Source organism: Macrotis lagotis, chromosome X (assembly GCF_037893015.1).
Source record: "Macrotis lagotis isolate mMagLag1 chromosome X, bilby.v1.9.chrom.fasta, whole genome shotgun sequence".
Classification (NCBI taxonomy): Eukaryota; Metazoa; Chordata; class Mammalia; order Peramelemorphia; family Peramelidae; genus Macrotis; species Macrotis lagotis.
Window position 1 is genome coordinate 29,592,411 of NC_133666.1, and position 14,116 is coordinate 29,606,526.

The 14,116-nt window shown below is 47.9% G+C and overlaps 1 long non-coding RNA gene across 1 annotated transcript; it reads right to left on the reverse strand.

Annotated features, from left to right (window-relative positions):
* Positions 1–5,675: 5,675 nt before the first annotated feature.
* Positions 5,676–9,278, reverse strand: LOC141498097 (uncharacterized). The gene is made up of 3 exons (XR_012471557.1): positions 8,701–9,278; positions 7,766–7,873; positions 5,676–6,336 (listed from the first exon to the last, which is right to left on the reverse strand). It is a non-coding gene; the product is annotated as an uncharacterized LOC141498097 (long non-coding RNA).
* Positions 9,279–14,116: the final 4,838 nt, after the last annotated feature.

Here is a 14,116-nt window from a genome sequence, read left to right on the forward strand (position 1 = left end):
GTTACAGGACTAGTCATGGAATGACTAGATCCTAAGGATGGATCTAGGACAGGAAGGAACTTTAGAGGCCTTCCAGCCTAATTGCCCTTATTTTACAGTAGAGAAAACTGGGGCATGAGAAGATTAAGGAATGTGCCCAAAATACTCAATTACTAAACATCAGTGGCAAGATTTGAACCAAAGTTCTTTAACTTAAGAGACTCTTTCTACAAAGTGATAGGCACAGGGTCATCTTATAGGACCTGAAGTGAGTCAGCTAGTGAAATAGTAGAGGTAACTCAAGACTAGAGAAGCACAGACACCAAGGGTGGCTGGAGATGAAGAGGGTGGAATGGGGGCAGGCAGGGAGACTCAAGGAAAAATCTGCTGAGACCTGAGCAGGTTTGTAGGCACAAGTAGACATTGATGAAGGTTAAAATGTCTATGGGGGGAAAGAAGCAAGATTCCAGAAGGAGAGAATGGCTAAAGGGGACCAGTGGAAGGCAGGTTCACCCTGGAAAGGAGAGATCCTTAACAATTCATATTCATGTAGCCCTTGAGGTTTAAAATGAGCAGTATGAGAGTGAACCCTGGTCAGAAAAACATATATGTGTGTGTGTGTGTATATATATATATATATATATATATATATATATATATATATATGTATATATAAACTGGGTGACCCAGACAACTCTTGAAACCTAGAAAGTTACAGAAGAATTGCCCCACTGAAAATAGTTCCTTGAGGAGTTCCCCCACACCAAGTAAAACATATATCCAGACCCCCAAAATGTTAAAAGACTTTCCTCACAACCCAGTGAGGTAGGTAGTACCTTATTATCCCCATTTTACAGATGAAAAACCAGGCTAAGAAGCTGGGACTTTCTCACTTTTATATAGCAGTTTTTGAATTCAGATCTCCTTGCTCCAAGGCCAAATAATGACAACACTATCACACTGTCTCTTAAGAAAAGGTGGTACAATGGATAGAGCACTAGACTTTGAGGCAAGAAGACCTGAGTTTTCATCCCATCTGAGGTGAATGACCTTGAAAAAGTCACTTAACCTGACTGCCTCAGTAAGGGAATTGTAAAATGAGATGAATCGCACCTACCTCACCAGGTGATGGTGAAGATCAAATCAGATAATATCTGTAATGTGTTTAGCACAGTATACAAAATAGGTGCTTAATAATTGCTTGTTTCCTTCCCTTAGAAATAGGGCTAGAGTTTGTTCAATTGGATGAAGAGAATTTCCATTCAAGAAATAAACTAGCATTTGGAAAAAGCAGTGGTAACTGAATTCTACATAACAAATGTTAACATAAGCAGTTTAGGCTTAAAATTCATCTATGACCTTTTTGAGGATTTGTTTTGTACTCTGCAGGCTCTGGACTCCTCACCCCATTCATTCTTTTACTTCCTGCTTATCAACCCTGTAAGGGCTACCTTCCTCCCTCTACCTTTCTCAGGCATATCAAGAAGCTGAAATCACTTGTTTTACTTTTTGAAATGAAGTTAATACTAGAATTACTCAATTCAACTGTTTCTCCTTTGGATTAAACCTTGGGGTGTCCATTGCTTCCTAGGGATGTAACCCACAACAGAACAAGGAAAGCTGATGAAAGCCGTCATTTGCAGGTAAGACACCAAGGTTGGCCATTTGCTCATATATTTTTGATGCCCCCCCAAGAAAAAAACAAGAAAAATTTTAAGTTGGTCCTAAATTCTTGTGTGGTGTAGGAAACAAAGAGCTAAGCTCAAAACCAGGAAGCCCTAGGTTCAAATCTTTGCTGTGCTATGTTGTGCAAAGAATAGAGCAGTGATCCTGGAGCCAAGAGGACCTGAGTTCAAATTTGTCCTCAGACACTTGACACTTACAAGCTGTGTGACCCTGGGCAAATTACTTAACCCTGATAGTTTTGTAAAAAACAACAAAAGCAAAATTCAAGTCTTTCCTGTGACCCTGGTCAAGTCACTGAAACCACTCAGAGATCTAAGACTATAATTTGCAGGGTAGTGTTGACCTGCTTTGATGAAGGAAATTTCCTTACCTGCAAGCTCCCTAGAAGCAACAAAATCAGTCCCAGTTTCAGTCCTTATTCCCTTAGGCTGAACCCTAATTTACCTTTATCTTTATATGCCTTATTGTTCCATGGTTTTCATCTGTGTCCTATTCTTTCAGACCCCAATTGGGATTTTCTTGGCAGAGACACTGGAGTGGTTTGCTATTTCCTTTTCCAGCTCATTTTACAGATGAGGAAGCTGAGGCCAACAAGGTTAAGTGACTTGCCTAGGGGGTCACAAAGCTGGAAAGTGTCTGAGGTTGGAGTTGAACTCAGGAAGATGAGTCATAGAGATCAACATTTGTTGAATTGATTTGTAAATAGAAAAGTGTTATTTATAGATATAAAAAGATCTAAATGGATGGATATGCATACATATATATATACATATATATATACATATATATATCTGAATATGTATGTCCTATTCCGGTGGCTTTATTAAGTGTCTGAGGTCGGATTTGAACTCAGAGACTCCTGACTCCAGGCCCAGTGCTCTATCCACTTCACCACCTAGCCACCCCTGGTTAGGACTTTTAAAAGCCTAGAAGGCTTCGGGAAAGAGGGGTTGAATCATCCATGATGGGCCTCTGTCCATCAAAGACAATGAACTAGGGTCATTCAACTAGCAAGCATTTATTAAATCCCTACTGTTTGCTAAACTTTAGGGATTAAAGAAAGAACAAAACAAAACCCAAACAAGCCTGGACTCTAGATTTCATATTCCAAGAAAGAAAACAAGCTGGAAATTACTATGTATATACAGTGAAAATGGAAGGTAATCTCAGAGGGAAGGGACTTGCACTTTCTGTGTTTCTGTGTGTGTGTGTGTTTGAGGGAAGGGATGTCCATGGGGGGTATGTCCAGAGGGGACCTAGAAATGCATCTTACAGCTAAAGGAGCCTTGAGTCCCGCACCCCACCTCTAATTGCTTTGGTTCTAAAACCGGTCAGCGTGATGGAAGAAAGTGACATCTCGAGACTTCTAAATTTCTAATTCTATGTCTACTGCTCTCACTAGAGTCAATTGTCCCCCATATACAGCACCATTATCAATAATTCCTTACACAAAAGCATTCACCTCCCCCACCTTTTTTTTAAAGACAGTCTGCCCTCATGTGGTAGAAAAAGAAATTTGAGCCCAGAGGCCGGAAGTTTATACTAGGGATTGTTTTCTGAATCTATGAATGTGTTCTTAGGGAAGATGCCCCACAAGAGACATCCCTGGGGAGGAAGAGCTGGGAAAGGACAAGAAAGACCATCTGACCCAGCCTTAACTTTACCAACAAAGCTAGAACAGAGTTCCAGACTGCCATCCCCAGGCTCCCCCTCTCCCCACTCCCCCACCCCCATAAATTCGAGCTTTTAGGTCCACTGATTCCTTAAGGCTTCCATGGCCCATCCAACCCAAGTGAATGAATGGGAAAGGCGGCTGCTTTTCACCAAGCCAAATTAAGTAGCCTGAGGAAAGGAACAAGATAAACACTGTCAGTCCTACAAATGGGCCAGTCTGTGAATTGGGGGAAGGAAGCTCCTGGACTACTGGGAGTTCCCTCAACTGGAGCAAGTTGCAGGCTTTCTTTTCATTTATTGGTGTTAAGATCTACACTTTGTAATTCAACAGCTCTATGAGCATTTATTAAACTTTTGCCTTGGGCCCCAGGTTGGGGAGGGGGGGAAGTACAAAACAAAAGTCTCTGGCCTTAAGAAGCTTTTATTCTATAGGAGGGAGGAAGGGAAATAACTCACATAGACAATGCATACAAAATAATTTCTGACAATTCAACTCAACAGCATTTTATTAAACTTTTGCCTTGGGCCCCAGATTGGGGGAAAGTACAAAACAAAAGTCTCTGACCTTAAGCTTTTATTCTATAGGGGAGAGGAAGGGAAATAACTCACATAGACAATGCACAGAAAATAATTTCTGGAAGAAGGAAGAACTAATCACTGGGAGAGGGAGGAAGGCGGGGGGGGGGGGCAGAGATTTGCAGTGAACATTGAAGCTGAGGCTTTCAGGAGATAGCAGCAAGGAAAGAGTTCATTTCAGCCCAGGAAATGGGGGACAGACAGCCTGTGCAATGGCAAAGACAGGAGCTGGAATGTCGTGAATGGCAAGCAGGCCAGTTGAGCTGGAACGTAGAGTTCGGGAGGGGGGAGTAATGTGAGATCAGTCTGGAAAGAATGTGTGATGAGCCTGCAAGCCAGGAGGCTCACACCCCAGCGGCCATCTTTAAGTGGTATACCATTAAAGATACATATGAGGATTTCACTTCCAAAGCAAAGGAAGAATGCAAAAAACTGCTCAACAATGCAAGAAAAACCATATGCATGACTCCTGGGCTAGGATACTTCCTGAAGCCAGAAAGGTATGATTAATGGAAAACAGTTCCTAATTACTCCGATCACAGATCACTTCTCCATCCTCAACCTTAATCATGTCCAAATCTGTAGATCGTGAACAAAGTCATGCACAATAAAAGATTGGCAATTTGGCGTGTTCGTCTTAGTACCGTTGCTGAGGTTATGACCAACTCATCAGAAAATGGGCCTAAGGAAAAATTCCTCCCTGGAGTAAATCGTAACTAGCACGAACACAACAACTTATCGAAATTCAAATAACTAATTTAGAAATTCATTTGAACCATGTCTCCAAACTAGCTAATACTGAAAATCAGGGGTTCCGTCCAATGATTTTAAACCGGTAGACATCACTTTTGCAGGAATCAAAAACTGAGGACGTCTTGATGTTGATCTCATGGCCCTGCTTTGCTCAAAGCCAATAGAAAAGGAAATTCTAAATGAGGTTTAGACCTCTTTGTCAAGTGATGTTGAGATCAAATTTGATCTGCTCCCAAAAAATCCAGATAGCAATCGCAATTGGTTCCCAACAAGGTAGGAGAAACATAGCAAGAATTCCAAACACGCTATGCCCTAATGCTGAAATGTTAAGTCTTTAAATAGGCTTTATCCTTTTTGTTTAAATTTGAACCCCTATGGTGTAACTGATTTTCTCAGTTGAATTTTGACCTAGTTCTTATGGCTTCTGGATTGTGCTGGTTGTAATTTAAGTTGGAATTTTTCCTTAGATCCATTTGCTGGGGGAGCTGGGCATTGCCTTAGCTACGACGCAAATGTGCCCATTTTAAAGCCAGAAAGAAATAAGAGGGCTTTATAGGAGTCTAATTCAGAATGAGCTTTTTTTTTAATAGCATGCAGCCTAGTCTCAAGATGTAGTAAACAGATGACATGCCTCCATACATTTTATATTCCTGTTTAGTCACCTCAAGAATCCTCATGTCAAAAATTGACCAGAAATTAAGTTCCCTCAAATCCGCTCCCTTTCAGCCCCCAGCCCCCCTCCCATTCTTGGGATGGAATTTATCATTGCAAATTTAATTGAAGTAAAGAATCACCCTCAGCCAGAGGCTTAAGAACAACTAGGCAACAGGTTTTAAGCTAAAACTAATTGCTAGTCTTGCAAAAGAATTAAAGGGGATTGATTGAAATAAGGCTCTCAAACATCCATTCAATCCAACAAGCCTTTATTAAGCAAGCCTAAGTGACTCAAGGTCAATTCCTGCCCCTCAAGGAGCTTCCATTTTACGGGGGGGGGGGGGGGGGGGGAGAAGAGATAAATATAGACAAAGAGATAATATATACAAAGTACAAGGGTGGGGGTAGGGCACAAGGAATTCCTTGGAGACTACGGGGCAACAGGAAGTGGAACATAGTCATTTACATTTCTTTAGCAGTTTACATTTCCAAAGCCTTCCCGCCCAAAAAGAGAATTAGGTTTTGTAATTAGTATGCCCCATTTTACAATCTTGGCCCTCAGTTTGAGGCAAATCATTTGCCCAACATCAGACACAGCTCGTGGCCGTGCGGGTGGGACTCAAACCCAGATCTCGCCAAACCCCAAATCAGCGGGGAAGGGCGCCCCTCTTTCTCTGTCCCAGGTTCATTATAGACGCTATTTACCAGGGAGGGTCAATGCTAGTAACAAGTTGCTCTTTCACAGCTTTGGGGAACCTGAATTTAAATTCAACAAGGGATCCTGAAGCCCTACAACCTAACTTGCACAGGAGGCTCAAGGCCAAGACACCTAAGTCGGTGGTCGGGTCAGTTCACTGCTCTTCTCCAGTGGCTCAGATGAGGCAGTTTAAACCACTTGCTCTGGGGACTGCTTTTCAGCCACGGCTGCTTTAGAGAATAAGGACCACAAGTCATTTTTTATCAGGAATCCTGCGGTCTGGATTGGAGGGCTAGGCGGCGGGTCAGTTTCTTCATCTGCAAAATGGGGAAGCACAATACTTGCAACGTGAACTTCACTTCCTTGTGTTTAAATGAACAAATCCATACATTTGCCAGGCTCACAGTTCGAAGCACAATAGCTCAACCTTCAGAGGTAACATTTTTGATAAAAGTCAAAGAACAATGACTCTGTTTCCCTTGGGCCTTTGCTCTAAGAGATAAGATAGCCTTACAATTGTGTACCTACCCATAGTCAAAGAGCTGAAATGGAGCCCTTTTGTATCGCATTCAATCGCTCAGATTGAATGAAAACATTGGTGGATAGAGTTAATACAGTCCATTGTACCTCCAAATCAAGGTGAGCTAATCCATCTATTGACAAGATTAACCCCCTTTTCTCAAAATGCACAGAAGTAGGGTTAAAAGCCTTTCTCTAGCCGACCCCTCAACCAGATGCCACCCCACCATGCCCCCCCCTCCCCAGCTGCCACTGTATAAGGTCTTGCGGTTTACAGATGGATACCGTGCAATTTTTCTCCTACTAAACTTATCAAAATTGCATCGTGATCCACCCGACAACAGCAAACCAGCCAGAATGGCCCCCTTCGGTCCTTACAGGAACAAATGATGATAAGTCCTCTTTTCCTCCACAGGCCGGGACAAGTGCAATACTCTTAGAGACACAAGATCAAGTAATGCAACAAATCCCCACCCGTAGAGAAATCAGCTACAGACAAGATCTTCAGAAGCAGCTCCCTTGAGGCCCGGGCCCGGGGAAGGCAGGTCCAGAAATGCAAGATGAGAACGCCCTCATAATCAGTTTTGCATGGATTTGCACAGCAATTGACACAGGCCGATGCAAGACCTGCAAAACTGACTGTGAGTAGCACTGGGATTAACACTAGTTCTGGGGCTGGTCCATCTTCCCCAACCCCCCCCTCTGCCGCCAACCCCCCCAGTGATACATTACCCAGGAGCGCTGAAGTGCCCATAGTACAGTAGTCATTTGCAAAAAACTACCTGCACTATGAGCACTTTGGCACTACCAGGACCAGGGACCAGCCTCCATGGGACAGCACCTGTAATGAGAGAAAAAGAGAGCACGAGACGGCCAGGCCATCGGGGCCCTTGCTCGGGGCGGGGGCCCTTACCCAGTGGGGGGCCAACCCCCAAGGTTCTTGAACGTGTCTCACCCATCAGGACTCTGCTGCCAGGTTGTCTAGGAGGCGGCTTGTGCCAGAAGGAGCATTTAGGGCAGTAGATACTAAGCTACATCACTAACTGCACTAGATGCACCTTAGCACAAGCAACAGTTGATGGATCAAGGCCGGGCCCACACCAGAAGCAGACGCCCGAGGAGGACTTGGGGTGGGGGAGGGGGAGCAGCTCCAAGGAAGCCCCCAAATCCTCCATTGCCGTGGTCATGTTGGAAGTGCTCACAGGGCAGTAGTTACACCCAACCTACCTGCACTATAAGCACTTTTACACAACCGAGGCACGGTCTCTCCAGCAAAGCGGCAGGGTGTCCTCTAGTCCTGGATCTTCTCCCCTTCAAAGTCTTCTTCAAAATGGGCTAGAAATAAAAATAGAAAAAACACTCACACACAAAAAAAGGACCTAAAAAAATTACAAGAAACTCATCAGTTTACTCAAGCCATAAGAATTTTTTACTTTTACAGATTCCAAGTCCCATCTGCAAATTTATTTAAGTCATGAGATTAGGAAGGGATTGAGTTAATGCATACCTGATCTAAGTCACTCTCGGGAGTTTCGAGCCTACAGCATTTTGACCTGTTCCTCATAAAGTTAGTTCAACTTTTACTGCTTTCTAAGGAAGTTCTAAGGAAATTCCAGCCTCCTTTCAATCATTGTCCCAAAGAGATGTAGCCAACTTCACTTCAGAATTGTTCGATAAATTTTTTTGGTCTAAGAATCACTGCTATCCCCACCCCGAAGACCTTTAAAGATAAGGGGGGGGGGGTCCCAGCATAGTCACTTTTTGAGGCTCTAGATGTACAATGCTCTTCACCCGGCTACACAATGCCACATTGATGTATTTCACAGAGTTGCATTAAGCCCTTCATCTAGCTCTGTTTAAACAATTTATGGATTCATCTTTTTCCATTATGTCCAAAGAAAAGAGACCAGCCCTTCTTGGATATCATCGTATTCCACAAATCAGCCTTCTTCCACTTCCAGAGTTACATCACACTCATTTGGTCATAATCCACCCTATGCTCTCTTAAAGGTCATTCACTTTAAAAAGAGGCCCCCAATTTATTCAACTCCCATTACCTGTCAGGGGCGTCTTTATTTGCTGAGAAGAATCAAAGTTTTGCAAAGATTTTATGCAAGTTTACTCTCTACAAACATTCCAGGTGTGCCGTCCAGCATACCTACCTTCATGGTTTTTCTGTATGCTGGGGAGCAAACTTGCTCGTTGACTTCCCACTTCAGGTCTTTTCTCTAATTGCCCCCAGCACTCCCTTACCTGATGCCTGAAGAAAATGTGCTACCAAAAAGTTTGCTGAAAAGGAATGACCAATTTTACAAGAATTGACCACCACCCCCCAAAAACACAGAGACAGCTATTTTGACAAAGAGGGAGGAAATAAAAGAGATCAAACCTGAAAATCCGTTTGAGAACTGCATAGAGTGGTCCCTTGGGGGAGGGGGGAAGGAAAGAAAAGTTCAAAGATTAAATAAGGAAATTCATGATTTCAAATTTTAAATTTGGTTAGCAGCTCCCACAGGTCGCGCCAAGGTGTGGATAAGGCTGAGCTTCTCGAATGCCTTCTATGCTGGCTCCAAACGCAGAGGGTGCTAGGCAGAGAGACTCCCATTTGTACCCTGGACCCCGGTGGGTGTGCTCCTTTTAAAGGGGTTGGGAGGGACTTTGAGCCACGCCCAAGGGCCGCCCCCTTGAGTTTTCCAGTTCCTATTGGTTCTGGCACTAAACTCCGCCTCCACCCCCGCGGGCAGTTCGAAGTTTAAAAAAAGTCCCACCCCCGCCTCCCACCCCCACCCTATCCCCCACCCCCCCACCCCCCAAGTAAGCAATGGGATCAAGCTCTTTCCTAGGGGCTTCTCTTTTGCCACTTAGCCTGCCTTTCTTTTCCTCGCTTCGCTTGCCAGTCCCTGGAGACCCATCCTGGCCCGGATTCCGGGGGTGGCCCATGCAGTTCTAACCAGTGTTTGCACCGACCGTGAGCAACACGCGTCCGGACCCTCGTGGTGAAGCTGCTCGGAGATTAAAGAGAAAAGAACAAGGCATCATGGGAAATGGAGTTCTCCATTCAAAGTGCTAAAAAACGCGCCAACTGGCAAACCCCCCTTCTCTCCCCCCCCGTGGGTGGGAGCGTGGGGGTGTCCACGAAGCACTCCCCCCCCTCCTCGTGTTCCCCAGCATCGCGCCCGTTCAACAGGGCAGGGAAGGGGGGGCTGGGAAGGGCGGGGAAGCTAAGTTGTCCACTGCCCCCCCATGCACACAGACACACACAGACAGACACACAGACGCACAGAGGGGCCGACAGCCAGGGTTGGGAGGGGGCCCAAGGCTTGTCCTCTCTAGTCCCAACTCTTGCGAGTCCCAGCCGCTAAGCAGGTTCCCGCCATCGAGGCACACTCTGGGCCAGGTCCCGGGGGGGGGGGGGCGGCTGGACAGGTGGCAGGTCTCCTGGGCCCCGGATCGCTGCCATGGGGGCCGTGGGAGCCTCCGTGGTCCGGGGGCACGCGGGTGGAGGGGAGGGGAGGCGAGGCCAGGCGGGGCGAGGCCAGGCGAGGCGAGGCTCGGCTCCAATGGGACCTCAAGGGGAGAGAAGGAGTGGGAAACAAGGGCTTGGGAACTTCCACGTGGGCCAGCCCTCCCGAGCCCGGCCCGGGCGGCCACGCAGGCCCCAGAAGGCCGGGGGACCCGGGCGCCCCCCAGGCCCCGGGCGGCAGGCGCGGGGCTGGGTGGGGCGGCCTGCTCGGCTCCCTCTCGGCTCCAGCCTTGCCTTTAGCCCGGCTCCCGGCCACCCCCTACCCTGCAGGGGACGCAAGTTCGCCCCCGACCCCCGTTTGTGGCTGGGCTGGAGCCGAGAAGTCTCCGGAGCCCACCCGCGCGGAGCGCCCCCGCCTTCTGCAGACGCGCTTCCATGCTCTTCTCGCCCCACGGATTAAGGGGGGCGGCCCCTGGGTCTGGTGCCTGCCCGATGGCCGGGTGCTGCAGGGGCCGCCTCCCGCCGCCGCCGCCGCCGCCGCCGCGCCGCTACTGCTCCGGGAGCTGCTGGCCCTCTGCCAGGCGCTGCCTGCACGCTTCGACCTTCTCTTCCCTCCTCCTCCTCCTCCTCCTCCTCCTCCTCCTCCTCGAGCTGCTGCAAAGCACATGAGACTACGACTCCCGAAGTGCCCCCGGGACGGGCCGACCGGGGCGCATGCGCGCCGCCGCCCCTCCTCACCCCCGAGCCTGGGTCCCCAAGGCCCCGGGGGGGGGGGGGGGGGACGCGCAAAGCCGTTCCCTGGAATCCATAGCTGCCCCTGGCGACACACGCCCGCAGGCCAGGGTCTGGCTGGCCCGGGGTGGCTGCCGCCGCTGCCGCGGCCCTGCCGGCCTGTGCCCCTGGTTCCCACGGCCCCAGCCTGGGCGGCACACGCGCGCCTCGGAGGACGAGCAGGGCCAGCCCTCCGCCCGCGGCAGCGCGCCCGCCGGGCCACCGAGCCGGCGCCAGGGCCGCCGCGGCCCGCTGCCAGTCCCGGGAGACCCATACCCCCGAGACTGACTTTGCCAAAAATAAAAGCCGAAAGCCCCCCCCCCCCCCGCCCGCCCGCCCCACACAGCGGCCCTGCACACGCCCTTGAACTGCTGCGGCTCGCCTGGGCCGGGGAAGATGCTGATGCCCACCTTGCCCCTACGGCGGGCTCGGGGCGGGGGCCAGCCCGAGATCGGGCCCAGCGGCCCAAAAGGGTGGCTGCGAGAGCCTTAGGCAGACCTGGGCTCCGGCGGCTGCGAGGGGGTGCGCTGCGGGGAGCAGAAGGGGAAGGAAGGCGAAAGGATGCGGCAGGAGCAGCCCTCCCCCCATTGTTCCTGCGCTTGCTGGTGGCTGCGCCGAGGTCCAAGCCGCCGCCGCCGCCGGCCCAAGGGCAGCCGTGGCCCCCGAAGGCGCCCCCCCCTCCCAGCTCTCTCCCCTCCCCAGGGCTCCAAAGCCCGCATCCGCTCAGAAGGGAGCACCGCCAAAGTAGCTGCCATCCCGGAGAGGGAGCACTCCTACAGGTGGCCTGGCGTCTACCGCATTATGATTTTAAGGGGGAAAGGCGTTGCTTCTAGCGGCATCCACCGAGGCAGGGCAGCTGGCGGGCGCGCTAGGCAAAGTCCGCAGATCGCAATCTGCCCCCCCATCCTGGGAGCCTGCACAGACTGCAGTGTCACTTCCAGCCTTTAATGGTAAAGACCAGCATTGGCAAGAAGGCGGGAGGGCGAGGGGGGCGAAAAAGAGAAATCATACCCCCCCCTTTGCTAAAGGTAACATAAAGGCATTACCTTTTATCTTGAGCAAAACCCGGTGTAAAAAAAGAGACAAACACAGAAAGAGAGAGAGAGGGGGAGACGCGAGAGAAAGAGAGAGAGAGAGAAGAGAGAAGAGAGAGAGAGAGAGAGAGAGAGAGAGAGAGAAAGAGAGAGAGAAGAGAGGGTTTTGTTTTGTTTTGTTTTACGAAAGTGGCGCGAAGACAATATCATGTGATCCAACCCCAGGGCGTCTCCTTCCCCTTTTAACCACCCGAAGAGACAGAGACGGGGAGATAGAGACAGAGGTAGAGAGCCAGAGCCAGAGATGGAGACATAGAATAAAAAAGAGGGGGGGGGGGAGCAGAAAGAGATGATAGGAAAAAAGAACAGACAGGGAAAGACAGAGAAGGAAAAAAGAGAGAGAATGAGGGCTCCCAGAGAGGAAAAAAGGGAGGAGGGGAAAAAAACAGTAGAGAGGACAGAAAGCTGGGGGGGGTTACATCCGCTCCCCACACAATTAGCATAATTAATTGTGTCCTGCAGCTGCATTCCGAGCTCTCTGGGCAATGGAGGTAAACATCCCCTAGGCTCACAAAGAAGACCCATTACTCTGATTTTGGGAAAAGGTTCACACGCAGAAATTCCTTCTCCAAAGTCCTCATTTCACACTCTCAACTTGGTGCTAGCTTTAGTTTGGGAGAAAGGAAGACCCAGGAAAAGAGGAAAACCAAGTCTGAAAGTGAAGGAAGCAACTCGCTCTCCCAGGGATCTTCCAAAAGTGACATTTCAGTGACTTTCAAGGGTCTGAGAATTTTAAAAGGCTTTCCTTGATACTTCTTAATCCACAAGCTTCCCTTGCCTCCAAGGACACCCTCCTGCTTTCCCCTCTGACTCTAAAACAATGCCCAGAATCGAGGATTTTGACATTTGCTTTATCAGGATGATTTTAATGTTATTTATTGTCTCCAAAGCAGTCATCAGCACATGGGGATGAGATCTAGCTTGTAATTGGCAGGAACTTTTTGCTCTCCTATGGAAGTCTTTAATTTTAATTATCGAGCATAACATTTCCAAATGTAATTTTCAAAAGAAGAATATGGAATCTTTTTTTTAAAAAAAATCGAGGAAATCACGATGTAATGCTCTCTTGTATTTTTAAGAGGTTTTTGGAAAAGTAATGATCAGCCAAAATATTTGGAGAATGAAAAACCTGGAGAACAAAGCATTTCTCTAGCCTCCTTTCCCCCCCCACCCCCTCCCAAAGGCTTCAGAATAACTAACAGCCCAAAGAAAAGCACGTGACTCCTTCATGCTTTAAAACTTGTGGTCATGCTGAGGCTAAAAGCTAAGAGCTTGTGACCCCTCAACCCCTCTCCCCTCCCCCAGACCAGAGCCCAAGGCTTAAGGCGATGGGCTCCCACCAGGCTTCTGCCAGCTCCCTGGTATTGTGAAGGAAACAATACCTTAGGCACTCTGCAGAGTAAAGGAAAAAGCTCTCATGTCATGTTACATACGTTGAAGCAGATTGTACAGAATCGAAATATATTTATGTTTACTAACATGTGTTCACTTAGAACCCCAGATGTTCCATTAGGAAGTGAATTTAACATTTGATCTCTGAAAATAATTACCAAAACTCCTTTACAGCCTGGCTTAAATGGGAGGAGGGGGTGGGGGGTGGGGGGTGGTGGAGAATCTGCTTTTTTCTTCTGGAGGCTTTGATTCTCTTCCCAACTGAATTTCGTTTTATTTTCTGACATAAGGGGGGAAAAGATAAAGTGCTCCAAAAATAAAAATTCTTCCAAAGTTGTTGCCTAGAAGTTTGTCACCTTTGAATTTGACCCACACATTTTAAGTGTATTGACAAACAAAACAAGCAACTTTAAATAGATTTTATTTTTTACCACTTTGAGAGATATCAAGTTAAAATTTCCACCCAATTGAGGAATCATTTCACTTAATTTAGAAATATTAGGTACCTCTATTAACCCTAATGATTGGTATCTTAGAACAAAAAGGTCCCCATGGAGACAAGAAAGCAATCTAAGAGTATTATGTTTCTTGCAGGGCTAGAATGGAGCTTTTGTTCAGAGTATATTTACTACTTTTAAATTTCTTTTCTGAATTCTAGAGTCAAGTTCTTTCACATTTTAGGCTTGCATAGCTTTAGAATTTCTGTGAGCTGGGAGGGGCAAGAGGGGGGTAATGTATGCATGGTGTGTGTGAGAGAGAGGAGAGACAGTTTGTGTGTATGTGTGTACATTCTTGTGTGCGTGTGTATGTGTGTGTGTGTGTGTAAGAGAGAGAGGGAAAGTGGGGGGAGGGAAAGCA